Source organism: Parasteatoda tepidariorum, chromosome X2 (assembly GCF_043381705.1).
Source record: "Parasteatoda tepidariorum isolate YZ-2023 chromosome X2, CAS_Ptep_4.0, whole genome shotgun sequence".
Taxonomy (NCBI): domain Eukaryota; kingdom Metazoa; phylum Arthropoda; class Arachnida; order Araneae; family Theridiidae; genus Parasteatoda; species Parasteatoda tepidariorum.
The window spans coordinates 4,744,106-4,759,873 of NC_092215.1; the positions used below are offsets into that span (position 1 = coordinate 4,744,106).

The 15,768-nt window shown below is 29.3% G+C and overlaps 1 long non-coding RNA gene across 2 annotated transcripts in view; it reads right to left on the reverse strand.

Moving 5' to 3' along the window:
- Positions 1 to 2,052: 2,052 nt before the first annotated feature.
- The window catches only part of LOC139427283 (uncharacterized), a 46,666-nt gene continuing 32,950 nt past the window's right edge, over positions 2,053 to 15,768 (reverse strand). Inside the window, exons 3-4 of one of the 2 annotated variants that reach the window (XR_011638399.1) lie at positions 5,829 to 5,929; positions 2,053 to 2,176 (exon numbers count right to left, since the gene is read on the reverse strand). This is a non-coding gene — a long non-coding RNA (uncharacterized lncRNA). Of the gene's footprint in view, positions 2,177 to 3,813; positions 3,873 to 5,828; positions 5,930 to 15,768 lie in introns of those variants that run through there. The other variant, XR_011638400.1, reaches the window with a different exon arrangement.

Sequence of the window (15,768 nt, forward strand, 5' to 3'; positions counted from 1 at the left end):
TGATAATTAGCAGTCTTTCATATTAGTGATTTTTAATAATTGTTTGTATATTCACCTATTTAACTTAATTTATGAAATCGGGGTTCCATAGAAAGAAGTTTGATTACTAAGGGTTCCACAAACGAAAAAAAAATTGTGAACGGCAAGGATAACGTATAATTTAAAATGTTACTTCGAATAAAAACTACTAGTTAACCAAATTAATCAATTTATCAGAAGCTGGATACAGGATGTTTTTGGTCGTAACATTTTTGGCATTTGCGATAACAAAAATTTTTGTCAGGCTGACGATTCCTCACTAGCAGTTAATGTTCTGAGGAAAATTAAAACACGTGGTTGTTTGGTCGGTTAATGGGCTAAGACATATTTTTGAGCATATTTAACAAAAAGTTTTGTTGTTCCAACATGAGGAGGTTAGATAATAATAAAGAAAAATCTATTACTATTCACTACAAAATGAAGAAAATTGTGATCCCTTGCGGCAATCACAGGTTAAATGATTTGCAAATGCATTGGCAAAATGATTGTTTTTTTTTTTTTTTACTTTTGTTTTTTTTTTGGAAAAGAAACTTTATTGTGTTTTCATTTAGAACAACTTTAACTGTTAATCCTGAACTGCTCGGTATACAATTTCGCAGACATATTTAAATGCAGCTCAGAAACATTCTGTATAATTCTTTCGATCACTGAATAGACATTGAACAGCCGACTCACAACGTATGATTTTTAAAAAGAGTGAATATGAATCGCGATATGTGTTTTGAATGAACGTGAATATGGATCACGGTGTAGGATTTTTGAATAGCGAGAAAAATGGCAATGTATGATTTTTTAAACGCCAAAATACGAATCACGATTTGTGATTTCTATATCTCATGAATATGAATCGTGATGGATGATTTTTAAATCACGTTTTGTTAATACGAAATGCGAATTTTAGATCGCGTGAATACGAATTATGATGTGTGACTTTTAAATTGCGACTGCCATAAAAATAAGCGTTTGAAAAAATATTTGTGTTGAAATTGACACAGAGCACGTAAGTGATAATTTTAATACGCGATTCAAAACTCGAGTGCCGTGAAACTATAGTAATAAAAATATCAGGATTTTTTAAACCGTGGGGAAAAGTGTGGTAATAACTACCGAAAAAAGCTATTAAAATCCCTTCATATTTACGATGAAATAGGCATAAATAAACCTCGAAAAAAAACGGTTATCCAAATGAGCAATTCCTTACTCGCGATTCATAATAATATCATACTGAAAATAACGAATATTTAAAAATGCGAAGCAATAACTTCCGAAAAAAGAATCAAAAGTCATTTAGAGTTGCGATGAAGTTTGTGCATATAAAGCGTTTCATAACTGTCAAAACGTTAGAAGATATTGCGATTTCATAAAAAAAATCGCGATATCAGAAACTACGTGAAAACGAGTGGCAATAACTACCTAAAAGTAATTGGATTTAGGACGAAGACACACGAAGAGCGTCAATAATAATGTCGTATTAAAAATATTGGGATTCCTAAAACTATGAGTAAATACGCAGCCATCGAAAAAAAGCGATCGAGAAACTAAATTGGTAGAGATAGCGTACATCAAAAACTTTATTCTAACAATTCAAAACCAACTTTCTAATTAACTAACAATTCAAAATTTCCGAAAATTTTTTATTTATTTATTTTTCTTTTTTCAAAAATTGAATTATTTACTTCTTTCATTTTGTTCAGGTTGCAGCCGCGGGGCGCACATCGAGGATTGGCGGGCCGCATGTTGTGCCCTCCTTCATTAGACAATTAAAAATAAATTTCTTTAAAAGAGTTTGACATACATTTTCTCAATATATCCTTCAATGATGTGTTTTCTAAAGATCAAGTACCATTGCCAGCCATACATTTGCCCGGTANAAAATCAAAAAAAAAAAAAAAAAAAAAAAAACCTTTAAGGGCTTTTAAAAACGTAATTAAGCATCTTTAAGCCCTAAGCACCATGACTAGTAAGGAATTGACAGGAAATTTTCCTATGAGAAGATATTTAAGCTTACCTTCCAGTTTTTTGAGATTAAAGTCATAAGTGTCTTCCAGTTCGTTCATAGCAGTGACCTCTTCCTAGGCAGCGCTAAAGTTTGTTTTTAATACTTTTTGAATGTGGTCGCTCAACACTATTCCTCAAGCTGCAGAGACAAAGATATTTTTTCATACACAAAATTTATGTCAAATTGTTCATTAAGTATTGGTTGGCAATTAAAAATAAAATCAAAATTTTTTCTTATTTATTTGATTTTATTGGATTTTTGTTCAATTTATATAAGCTTTTTTTCTTTCTTTTTTTTAATTTACAAGCAAAATTATCTGATAAAAAGTATTAACAAGGTTGCCACTGATATCTGTAAAAAAATCCCTATGTTTCCCCTGTTCATATTATGAACACTATATTAAGAGGATACACACATTCACTGTGAACTATATTAGGATGAAGATGATAGTTTTAGTTGCTAAAAAAACTTGGGAGAATTAAGCTCAACATAAAACAGATAATGATATAGAAAAAGAAATAATATAATATAGCTGAACTATCATCTTTAAATATCCCATAGATTGCGTTTGAGAGGACTGAATTTTTTAAAAGGAAATAAAATTCTCGGTTTGTAAGGAAAAATACAAATTTTCCCGCATTTTCCCTGTCATTTTAGCTGACTTTTTTAAATCCCCTGTATTTTTCCTGTGGAGTGGCAACGCTGATTAACAATTCTTAATATTATTCAAAAACAATGAAATAGCTAAAATAGTTATTATTTGAAACGAAAATTTTTAAACGAAGCACAACAGGAGGCGTAGCCAAATCTTTCAACAAAAAATAAGCACCTTTTAAGTACTTTAAGCATGCAAAAAATATTTTTAAGATCTATGTACATTAACAAAATGCAAAATAATTTTTAAAGACTTTACATGATCATGCTAAAGTAACTAGTTTACGAAAAAGAACTCTTTTCTAGATTGTATTAGCCTTTATAAAATGATCAAGAGATTTTTTGGTTTGATATCGAAGGGGGAGGGTCTGAAATTGAGAATATCTTGCAAAATGCAGCAGAGTTGCACATGCGGACTCCCAGCATTTCATTTATCATGTAAAATAATTGGTGCTTTTATTCGCTATGGACCGATGGTATGCCGAAATAGATTGTGGTTGTATAAATTGTGAAAACGTTGAATAGAACTATGTGAAATATACCCTTAAAAATATTTTTACTCACTTTCCAAAAAAAAAATATATATATATATATCATAATTAAGATCTGTGCAGTAATAAAAATTATTTTTTTCTATCGTTTACAGTTTTTAATTTATGAGCATAAAAGCAACAAAATTCAAAAACATTTTAAAAATTTATATAATCATAATAAAATAGCTAGTTTCTGATAAATATTTCAGAGAAAATTGCAAAAAATATGCTTTTTTTTATCATTTAGTATGACAATTGACACAATAAAAAAAAAATAAAAAAATCACATTTTCGAAAAGGGAAAATTAAGCACCTTTTAAAAACATCCAATGAAAAAAGCACCTTTAAGGGCTTTTAAAAAAAAGAAGTCTAAAATAAGTACCTTTAATCCCTTTTTAAAAACGCTACGCGCCAGGTGTAATAATCATAACAAACAAATCACTAAATAATTAAAATCAGTGAATTTCGTCACAGTTGAATTCCAAGCGCAACAGAAGGGAAATCACAAAAGTATTTTTTTCTAAAAAAAATTATTCAATATTTTTGAAAAAAAAATTCGACTAGGATATGCTTACGTTAGGATGCGATGTTTGACATGCACTGTTATTTCTGCTAAATTCTGTGATTTGTACCATCCTAAACATTATCTGTAATTTTTTTTAAAAAAATTATCACATTTCAAGGCAAAATAAATTATTATAAGACTTTTAAAATTGCAAACACATTTCTTTTTGAATCCAAATCATGCATCGTAACAGAGAGGGTGTGAAATGTAACAGAGTACATGTGCAGTAAATGTACAAAATTTGGCAAAAAGTTGAAGGGAAATATCAAAAGTGACTCTGCGGTTATTTAAAGTTGGAGTTGGCAGCACTGCAATAATATCTGACAAGTGAACCTATGCTACATCTTTGTTGTTATATTTGAAATTTTTTACTTTACCAGACAGTGTTAAAATAGATTTTATTGTAAAAACCAGTTATTAAGTTAAAAGGCTAAGTTAAAGGTAAAGGTGGTAATGAATAAAATAAACTTTAAAAAAAATTGTAACAAAGGGGCAAATAAATATTTGAGATAGTTTTTGACTTAAAAAACAAGAATTTTTTTTGCTGACAGAAATCACTTCATAATTAGTATCAGGAACAATTTATTTTACAATATAAATCAAACTATATCTGTAAAATCGTAATATTTTTAATAACTTATTCTTCTTTAAAATCGACAGTTTTTTTAATAGAATAAGTCAAACTTATGAATGCTCTCTATTTATGATAAATTTTACTATTATCATGTATAAATCCAAAAAATAACTTCTGAATTCATAAATTAAAACAAATTTTCTTTAAAATGATACCAAATACAAGGACATTGCTTAAACTTAAAAAATTCATTACTGGTTTCATTTGGCATGTAATTCAATCATAGCTCAACATTTTACTGGATTTTAAAGACTGTCGATTACATATCTGGTGAAGTGTAAAGTAGTTTATATCAGATTTTTTTAATGAAAAAAAATTTAAAAAATTACCCTGGGCAGAACAAACACTTCATCATAATACACTAAATATATATTTAATGAGTTTTAATAGCACTTGTATTTAAAGAACCAAAAAGTAAATGGGTAAAATTGAAATATGTTTACTGCCAGTAAATTATTTTTTGTACAGTTAATGGAAAATTATAATTTAAAAATTTATAATTCAAATATAATAATCTATATACAATAAAAACTTCATTAACACTTAGAACTATCTTTAAAAATATCACAATCTGGAGAATAGATTTATAATTATATTCAGTCCTAGCAGCAAAGGAGAAACAAATTTAAAAAAACACATGACTACCATTTAAGTGATTAGTGTCAAATTTAAGCCTGATGCCTTCTTAAGTGCTGCCAAAACGAAAAAGCATTTTTAATTTATTAGATTTCAAAAAATACTAAAGTTTGAAAGAAGTTTTTTTTCTACACTTGAATCATCTGCATCTTTATAATTTTTTTTTTTGGGGGGGGGGATTATTTGATTTAAAAATTTTTTTGTAGTACACTCATTGTAAAAGTGTTCCCACAATTCAATGTAATTTATTTTTTAAAGTTAATTACACTTCAAAATTTAAATATACTATTATTTAATTCAAAATTTTAATATATTACAAAAGCAGTTTTCGGTATGCTGTTATTTTAATTATTTAAATTGTTTAAGTTAAAATTATTAATTGCTTGAAAATTAATTCTCATATTTGCTATTGCTCACATCTTTTTTACTATAATTGTTTCATAATCCTTCGAATTAATCAGGGGTGAATTTCAGAATCAAAATGCTTATCCAATATTAAAAAGACTCTTAACCAATTCATACCTTTAGAATTTAGATTTTAAAAAAAATTTTTTAAATTTATTCTAATATTTTTTCTTCTCTTTTCATTAATCTTTAGTATTTTCCATATTTTCTCTACATTTTAAACTTATGTGCATAGATATACATTGTTAGTTCAGACACTCACATAGAAACACTTATACACACAATCATTGCAATGAAAAGGAATATACACAATTGTAATAGAATTCCTTGAGCCATCATTTTGAGAAAAGTGAGAATACTCACTACATATTCATCTTCATAGCCTTCTTCATCATCTGGTTCCCCACTGTTTGGATCACAATCTTTAACTAAGTACTTTAATGTGTTACTCAAGGTTCCAAGTACTGAAAAACATTATAAGTTTCAGTATAAGTACACAAAACAATTTGCTTTTTAACACAAAATTAAAAAACACTTAGGTAAATCGTTAATGTCTAAACTTCTATACTTAGTGCAATACTTTAGGTGACCTGACACTGATGTTAAAAATTTTAATTAATTAGCAAAAAGTCTAGTTTCAGCCTCTACCTAGGTATGTTGCTTCATTTCTTGTGACCTGCATGCTTGATTGCAGGGTTAATTGATCACATTTCAAATGACAAATTTAAATGAAAATTTATTAACATGTTCATAAAACTTTTAATTAAAATAACGACTATGTGCATGGTGCAAAAGACTACTGGAACAAAGAGAAACACGTGAGTAATACAGAAGAGGGAGCATAAGTTTTTAATGCGTTTTTGTAAGACTTGCTTGATTATTTCTTTAAAATATACACTGAACAATAAAAATGAATTAAAAATCATTAAACTTAAGTGTTGCTTTTTCTTTCCCTCACTATACATGCACGCGATTTACTATTAAACAGGTAAAGACAGGCTGACCAACAGGTTTGTATGGTTTGTGTGATTTGTTCTCTTGTTCATTAGATCAGGGTGCGCAGCCAAATATTTCAACAAAAAATAAGCGCATTTTAAGTACTTTTTAAGCACTAAAAACATTAACAAAATGCAAACTAGTTACCAAAGACTTTTCATAATCATGATAAAATAACTTGTTTCTGATAGAGAACTTTTCTCTTGATTACATTAGCCATCATAAAATGATCGAGAGATTTTTCGGTTCGATTTCAGAAGTGGAAAATGAAGCCTGAAATTGAGAATATCTTGCAAATTGCAGCAGAGTCGCACATGAGAGTGCAAGAATCTCACCGAACCCAACCCAGTAGAAGTACATAAGGACCCACAAGTATTTCATCAAACATGTAAAAGGATTGGCGCATTCATACGCTACGGACCGACGGAAAGCCAAAATGCATTGTGTTAGAATGACTTTCGATAAGGTTGAATAGAACAATGTGAAAACTACGCTTTTGCACAATACGTGGCGAAAATCGACATGGTAAAGAAAAAAATTGATTGCGAAGAGGGGAAATTAAGCACTTTTTAAAAACACCCATTCAATGAAGCACCTTTAAGGGTTTTTAAAACGAAAATCGAAATCAAGCACTTTTTAAAAACGCTACGCACTATGTAGATTAAAATTTCGCTCTATTTTGTTAGGTATTCTTTGGCCAAGCTGTAACTTATGTCTGTATGCTGATCGAGGAAAAATTTTGGAATGATCACTATTTTCTTTAATGGCTAAAGTAGCGGTTTCCGAAATGGTTCTCCGCAGAAACTTATGGTTCCATGGAAGATTTAAAGGAGCACCGAGACTTAGAACTTTATAACATTTTTGAAACCTACAAATATATTTAGGTGCAATGATTAAATCATTATTTAATTAATATTTCGGATGTCTTTACTATATTATTTAAAGTAAAGTGACAAAAGAAAAGGCACTTGCTTTTGAAAAAATAAATGCGAATAACTTAGTGATAGGATTTATACAAATGTGCATTAGTCTTTCCCATTGTGATCTTCAAATCAAAACTAAAATCGTTAGTAAAGAAATGTGCTTCCTGAACAACTAATTTAAACTTAAGTTCTTTTCAGTTTTCATTTCAACGGCTTATTTCATCACTTTTAGTTTATGAAACAAATCCATATCTAGATTAGATTCTACTTGCGATTTCAACTGTCGGATATCAAACCTAATTTAAGATACGAAAAAATGTCATTACTCCAATTAAATATTTTGAAAATAAAATAGCACTTTATTGGTTAATAAATTTATAATTGTCTTTTAGTAGTTTTTGTTAATTAGCAGTCTTTCATATTAGTGATTTTTAATAATTGTTTGTATATTCACCTAATGAACTTAATTTATGAAATCGGGGTTCCACAGAGGGAAGTTTGATTACTAAGGGTTCCAGAAACGAAAAAAAAATTGTGAACGGCAAGGATAACGCATAATTTAAAATGTTAAATGAACGGCAAGGATAACGCATAATTTCTAATAAAAACTACTAGTTAACCAAATTAATCAATTTATCAGAAGCTGGATACAGGATGTTTTTGGTCGTAACATTTTTGGCATTTGCGATAACAAAAATTTTTGTCAGGCTGACGATTCCTCACACTAGCAGTTAATGTTCTGAGGAAATTAAAACACGTGGTTGTTTGGTCGGTTAATGGGATAAGACATATTTTTGACCATATTTAACAAAAAGTTTTGTTGTTCCAACATGAGGAGGTTAGATAATAATAGAGAAAAATATATTACGATTCACTGCAAAATGAAGAAAATTGTGATCCCTTGCTGCAATCACAGGTTACCCATTGGCAAAATGTTTTTTTTTTTCTTTTTTTTGAAAAGAAACTTTATTGTGTTTTAATTTATAACAACTTCAACTGTTAATCCTGAACTGCTTGGTATACAGTCTCGCAGACATATTTAAATGCAGCTCAGAAACATTCTGTATAATTCTTTCGATGACTGAATAGACATTGAGCAGCCGACTCACAGCGTATGATTTTTAAAAAGAATGAATATGAATCGCGATATGTGTTTTGAATGAACGTGAATATGGATCACGAAGTAGGATTTTTGAATAGCGAGAAAAATAGCAACGTATGATTTCTTAAACGCCAAAATACGAATCACGATTTGTGATTTTTATATCTCATGAATATGAATCGTGATGGATGATTTTTAAATCACGTTTTGTTTATACGAAATGCGATTTTTAGATCGTGAATACGAATTATGATGAGTGACTTTTAAATTGCGACTGCTATAAAAATAAGCGTTTGAAAAAATACTTATATTTGTGTTGAAATTGACTCAGAGCACGTAAGTGATAATTTTAATACGCGATGCAAAACTCGCGTGTCGTGAAACTATAGTAATAAAAATATCAAGATTTTTTAAACGGTGGGGAAAAGCATAGTAATAACTACCGAAAAAAACTATTAAAATCCCTTCATATTTACGATGCAATAGGCATAAATAAAGCGAGTTAAAAAATGGTTATCTAAATGAGCTATTCCTTACTCGCGATTCATAATAATATCGTGCTGAAAATAACGAAATTTTAAAAATGCGAAGCAATAACTTCCGAAAAAAGTATCAAAAGTCATTTAGAGTTGCGATGAAGTTTTTGCATATAAAGAGTTTCATAACTTTCGAAACGTTAAGAGATATTTCGATTTCATAAAAAAATCGCGATATCAGAAACTACGTGAAAACGAGTGGCAATGACTACCGAAAATTCAATTGATTTAGGACGAAGACACACGAAAAGTGTCAATAATAATGTCGTATTAAAAATATTTGGATAACTATAAATATTATGTCTTAAAACTATGAGTAAATCCGCAGCATTAAACATCGAAAAAAAGCGATCGAAAAACTAAATTGGTAGAGATAGGGTACATCAAAAACTTTATTCTAACAATTCAAAACTAACTTTCCAATTAACTAACAATTCAAAATTTCCGAAATTTTTTTATTTATTTTTTAAAATTGAATTATTTACTTCTTTTCATTTTGTTCAGGTTGCAGCCGCGGGGGACACATCGAGGATTGACGGGCCGCATGCTGTGCCCCCCTTCTTTAGACAATTACAGGGGTGCTACTCGCAAAATATCAAATTGTCTCACCAGAAATTGCATTTCGTCTCAGTTAAAATCTCTTTTTGGCTCAGTTTGTCTCAGCTAAAATTATTTCTTGACTCAGTTTATCTCAGCTAAAATGACTATTAATCAGTTTGATAACAATATAAAGATAATTTTCAGGATCCATAAAACCATTAATAGCATACTAGGAGTACTACAATTATACATACGTTCACTATTGCTAGGATTTTAAAAAACCTGCATATGGTGGACTCTGTTGTTTTCATATACATTGCATTTATCATTTATGCCAATGAATAGTATCTGTTCCAGAATTTTACAAAGTAAATTTTAACTTTCTTATTTTTTAAAATATAATGGTGTAACCTCTCTAAAAAGAAATATCTATTTAGTTTTGGTAATTCAAAAGGGAAAATGCCCATTTTATTTTGAGCTCAAATTTCATCTCAAAATATATAACTATTCAGTTACAATGGAAGGTCTACAGATTTCAATAATTAAAAGAGAAATTCAGTAATTAAATAATGAGAGTTTACGAAAATGTAAATAACACACAAAAAAACCACTCTTTGATAGAATTCAGGAGGTGCAGTGAAATTTTGAAATATTTTAGGTAGGAATTTTTCAAGAAAATTTTAGGGAGCACTTAATAGCCAAAAATTAGCATATATAAATTTTTATATCAAAACAGAAATATATAAAAACTATTATAAACAATTTAAAAAGACACATATAAATATACTTTTCTTTCTAAAATGACTTGGATCCTTTATTAAGTATAAAAGTAAACTTTTTTAGTTAATTGGCATTGACTAGTAGATTGTACTTTCTTGCATTCACAAGATCAGTTAGTTCTTTTAATTTATATAGCTAAATACACAATCATGAAATGTAATTATGAGTGCACTTGGTAATTGTTTAAATGCAACAACTGTAGAAAAATATATCACACCTTTACAGTAACTAATTCAAGAAAAAACTTAATTCTACTTCTTTCTAGAATCGTGATACTGGATTTTAAAATCGCGTGAATATGAATTGCGATATTGGGTTTTAAAAATCGCGTGAATATGAATCGCGATATTGGATTTCAAAATCGCGTGAATATGAATCGTGTGGTTAGATTTTAAAATTGCGTGAATTTGAATCGAGATTTTGGATTATAAAATCATGTAAACATGAATCGCGCTGCTGGATTTTAAAAACACAAATCACGATGTTGGATTTTAAAATCGCGTGAATATGAATCACGATCTTGAATTTTAAAATTACGTGAATAAGAATTGCGCTGTTGGATTTTAAAAACGCGAAAATACAAATAGCGATATTGAATTTTTAAATCGCGTAGATAAGAATCACGATGCATAATTTTTAAATCACGTGGATACGAATCGCAATGAATAATTTTTTAAAAGCGTACAAATACGAAAAACGAGATCTGATATTACAACTGCGTGATAACGAATCGCAATATTGGATTTAAAAATGCGTGAATACGAATCGCGACGTTGGATTTTAAACTCTCGAGAATACAGATCGCGATATTGAATTTTTAAATTGAGTGAATAGGAATTGCTAGTACGATTTTTAAATAGCGTAAAAAAAATCGCAACTCGTAAGTTTTAAATCAGTTAAATACGAAAATCGATGATTGATATTAAAATCGTCAGATTAAAAATCGCGATTTTAGCATATTCCAGCCCAGCTCCTAATTCCGAAAATCAGCCAAACAAAAACAAAAAAATCAAATCTCGGCTGTCGAAACGAAACGCTTAGACTCCTTTCCACTCTATAGCGGAAGTCGCGGTAGTCCGACTATCGTTCCGGCGGCTTGGGTTTCTCCAATTGGACTCCCTAAAAATTTTAGTTTTTGGAACATGGTCGGAAATTTTAAAAATTGGGAGAAAAAAGCGGATTTCCGCTTTTTCGCGGAAGTCTTTCATCCCTGTGCACTGTACAGTTTCCTAAGAAAAAAAAAGCAAGATAATAACCAATAGTATAAGGGAAGAATACCCTCTTTTTTTACAAGATCACGTGCATACGATACTGATTGCTACTCACTGCTGTACATAATCCAATTGTAAGCACGAAACGCATATTCTATATGCATTCCAATAGCTGATTTGCCAAACGGAATTTCTGACATTTAAATGACGTATTTAGGAGGCGTGAACAGCAAAATGCTTTCCTGTGACTCACGGCGATGCGGATTAATATTTGAAACTGAATTCAGGTTTGTCAAATTTTGGACGTTTTGTCTCAGAAGGGCGCAGCTTTGGCAGAAACTGAGCTGAATGTCGCAAAATGGTGCAGTTATGCCGTTTTGTCTCAGTTTGTCGCAAATGGCGCAAGCGTAGCACCCCTGCAATTAAAAATAAATTTCTTTAAAAGAGTTTGACATACATTTGCTCAATATATCCTTCAATGATGTGTTTTTTAAAGATCAAGTGCCATTGCCTGCCATACATTTGCCCGGAATATCCTACAACGCAAATAAAATAACTACATAGCCACATTTGGACAATATTTTCAGAATTATATAACAGACAAATATTTAAAATTTAAAAGTTCGTTAAATATTATAAATTTAAGAAGAGTTTTTAAGGAGCAATAAAAAATACATTAACAAAAAAATATGTATCTCAAATTGTGACAATTTGTTTTTGAAATAAATGGAAAAGTATGCATTAAGAGTTTGTGTGATTATTTAACAAATACTGTTTTCTTGTTATTGAATGGGGCATCTTGCTTATCCTACCAAACACCACATTCAATGTAATTAACTCATTTTAAGCCATGCAAATAAATTTTAGAAAATGTGATATTTTCATTGAAATATGCTTACATTACATTCATTAAGACACAAAAAATTCGTGCATAAAAAATTATATTTTATTCAAGATATATAATGGGGCGTATAGGCACCATTTACCAAATAAATGAACAAACCATTTAGTGGAACGCTTGTTCATTATGAATTTTTTTTTTATTTACTGACTTACAACTTTAATCCATCATAAAAACATACTTATAAATCTCAAAAGGATTAATTATACTTTCTCAAAAAAATTCATTTGTAAATAACCGTTTTGAGTTGAAAAACTTAAATAGTTTAAAAATTTCTCAACAGAAGGTATGTGTACTCCAATTGAATTACTATTAATTTTTGGGTGTCTTAAGAACCCTTGACAGTAGCAGAAAAATAAAATTAGTGAAAAATATACATTACAGTGTTAATAGAAAAATATTTATTGAAATGGTGCGTTTGCGCAATTTTGGCCAAAAATGGGTTAAAATCAATTGAATCTAAATGTAGATCACACGAAATTTTAGATAAAAGTGAAAACAAAATTAAAACGTTTAAAAGTGATAAAAAAAGTTTAAAAGTGAATTAAGGCAAATAAGAAGGATTGTGCTAGACTTTGGAATTAACTGGTCCTTAGGACTTAAAACTTTTTTACCAAAAATAGGTCCTATGAAAAATATTAAATTTCTATTTTAAGATATACCTGAAAAGTAAATACTTTATGATTAGAATTAAAATACCATTGTTTTTGAATCGGTAATAATTTCATAAACCATTAAAACAAAAATATCCAGATTAGCTATTATTTTAATCAAGGGATTCATATTAATCAAGGGATCCATATTGATCAGATTCATATTAATCACGGAATTCATGTTAATCAGATTCATATTAATCAAAGGATTCATATAAATTAGATTCATAATAATCAAGGGATTCATATTAATTAGATTCATATTAATCAAAGGTTTAATTATCAGATTCATAATAATCAAGAAACTTAATATGAACCAAAACCTTTTTCTTTTGTACTACACAGGCATTCATAATTCTGACTATGTTATTTAAAATAACCTCATTATCACAGACACCTGTATTGTGAGCGCAGTGCACAAAATCAAAAATGAACTCCCTGAATAACTTTTGATTTAAGAATGGATTCTTTGCCTTCAAAGACTCAATTTTAATGCTTCGAAAGTCTACTATAAATTGTTTAAACAGAGAACTCGATATTTTAAGTTACAAAATTAGATGCGAAAACATACTTTCTTACCTAACGTAGTATTCTTACGTAGAGCAGAGGGATTTTTTAAAACAAATTGACAGCCAAAAAACTGGGTAGCCGTACTCTGCTCCTAATAATTTCGAGCAGGGGAACAATCAAAATTAAAGACTCATAAATATAAATTCACTTCTTAGCAAAATTCGCTAAATCTCGAAAATATTTTAAGCATATTGCACATAAATATAAAACTCCTTTATCCGAAAATAATTACACATAAAGAATAATCATACTTTTATTATATTATTTAATAGCGGTTTAAAAATTTTTGATTTGCAAGGTATACCGATTGACACATGATTTTAAAGTAATTAATTTTAAATGACAAAATACAAAATTTAAATGGAATCGTTTGAAAAGTTATCGAGGAATAAAATTCAACTAAACATTTCACACATTTCATTCAAAGAATAATTTTTTTGTCATTTAAAATAATGTAAAGTGATATATATATATATATATACACGAATAGTTATTAATGCAAAGCATACACCAAATTTTTAAATTTCGTGTATTTTTGTATGAAAAATTAGTTAAGTTGCCTTCCCTCCCCTATGAAAAAATTCGTGTGCAAGCTTAAAACTTCCATGGATCATCTTTATTTTTCAGAATATTAAATGTGATGTCTATAGATGGCGCCACTGGTAAACAAGACTAATCGCACTCCCAGTGCCTTAATGACTTATACGACAACAGCAACAGTTATGTATTAAAAAAGAAAGTGAAATGTCTGCTATGGATGGTGTTCTCTACATAAATGTAAACAATAAGAATCTAGAGCTCAATACCTGCTTTAGCTCTACTAGAGCTCAATACCTGCTCTAGTTCTGGTTAGAAAGCTTGCAACTGCTTATTACCGCTTATTCTGCGAGGCGATATTTTCAAACGGATAATTTTGTTTCCAATAAAAGAAATAAATTAGGTAATTTCTGAGCTCGAATCTGCCGTATTTCATAGGATATTAATGTTATTAAGTAATTCTGGTGAGTTTGAAGTGAAAATTTGCTTTAGATATTTATAGATATATTGTTAAAAAAGGAGTTCGGTGATCTACTGGGAGCCGTGTCTTATCGATCAGTCCACTGCGGGACCCATCTTACGTTAGTGTTAGCATATTGTTCCAGGAGCAAGGTTAAGTTCATACATTATAATTCAGGTTTAAATTTGAAAATCAGCATATATTATTGACAAGGTAAAAAGTGTTTTATAACGATTCTTTTTTCAAATGTTAGGTTTACATATTTATTATAAACCACATGTTACTACTACTTAACACTACTATTTCACAATTAATGTTAAAATTATATTCCCTTTATAATTTTAACGTTAATAAAATGATATAAGCGTATGGTTTTTTCATTTTTTTTTTCTTATTATACAGCGACACCTTTATTAATTATTGCATGTGGTATTGTAAATCACTGTTTAGGCATACATTAGTTTTGAAGATTGTATATCCGTAACAAATAACAAGGTAATAATTGTTTCACAATAATTCTTTTTCTGATATAGATTTCACGTTTTCATTACATTCGAAACCGCATGCTTACAGTCTTGATCACGTTGCGAGTCAAATGGCTTTAAAATACGCCGGAAACAGTAACCCGGGAATATAGGCGGTATAGAGCTTGCAGCAATCTCTAATGTAGAAAATACCATCCGTATGATAAATATATTTCAAATTATGTTGCAGCAGGTTTCCTTTATTAGTTTAAAGAATTTTGATCTTTTGAAGTTAGTTTATTATTAGTTTTAGTGCCACTTGTAATTAATTCATAGTTGATTTTAAAGTCCCAAAAATTCAGTTAAATTTGTATCGTATTAGAAGTTCGAAACTAACTGTAAACCTATGCGTAACTCGGATAAATCATGTTTTTTGCGCTTAGTTGTTTTTTCTTCTTTCCATTTATGGTGCAAATACAGTTATTTAATTCACGTTATATATTATTTAATGATTAGTAAATAAAGTATTTTCCGTTAACTATTTCTCTTCTTAAATTATAATTTCATTTAGAATTATAAATCTATCTATAAGTCTGAAATTAATGTCCGCGCCCTCATTGGCGAGATTGT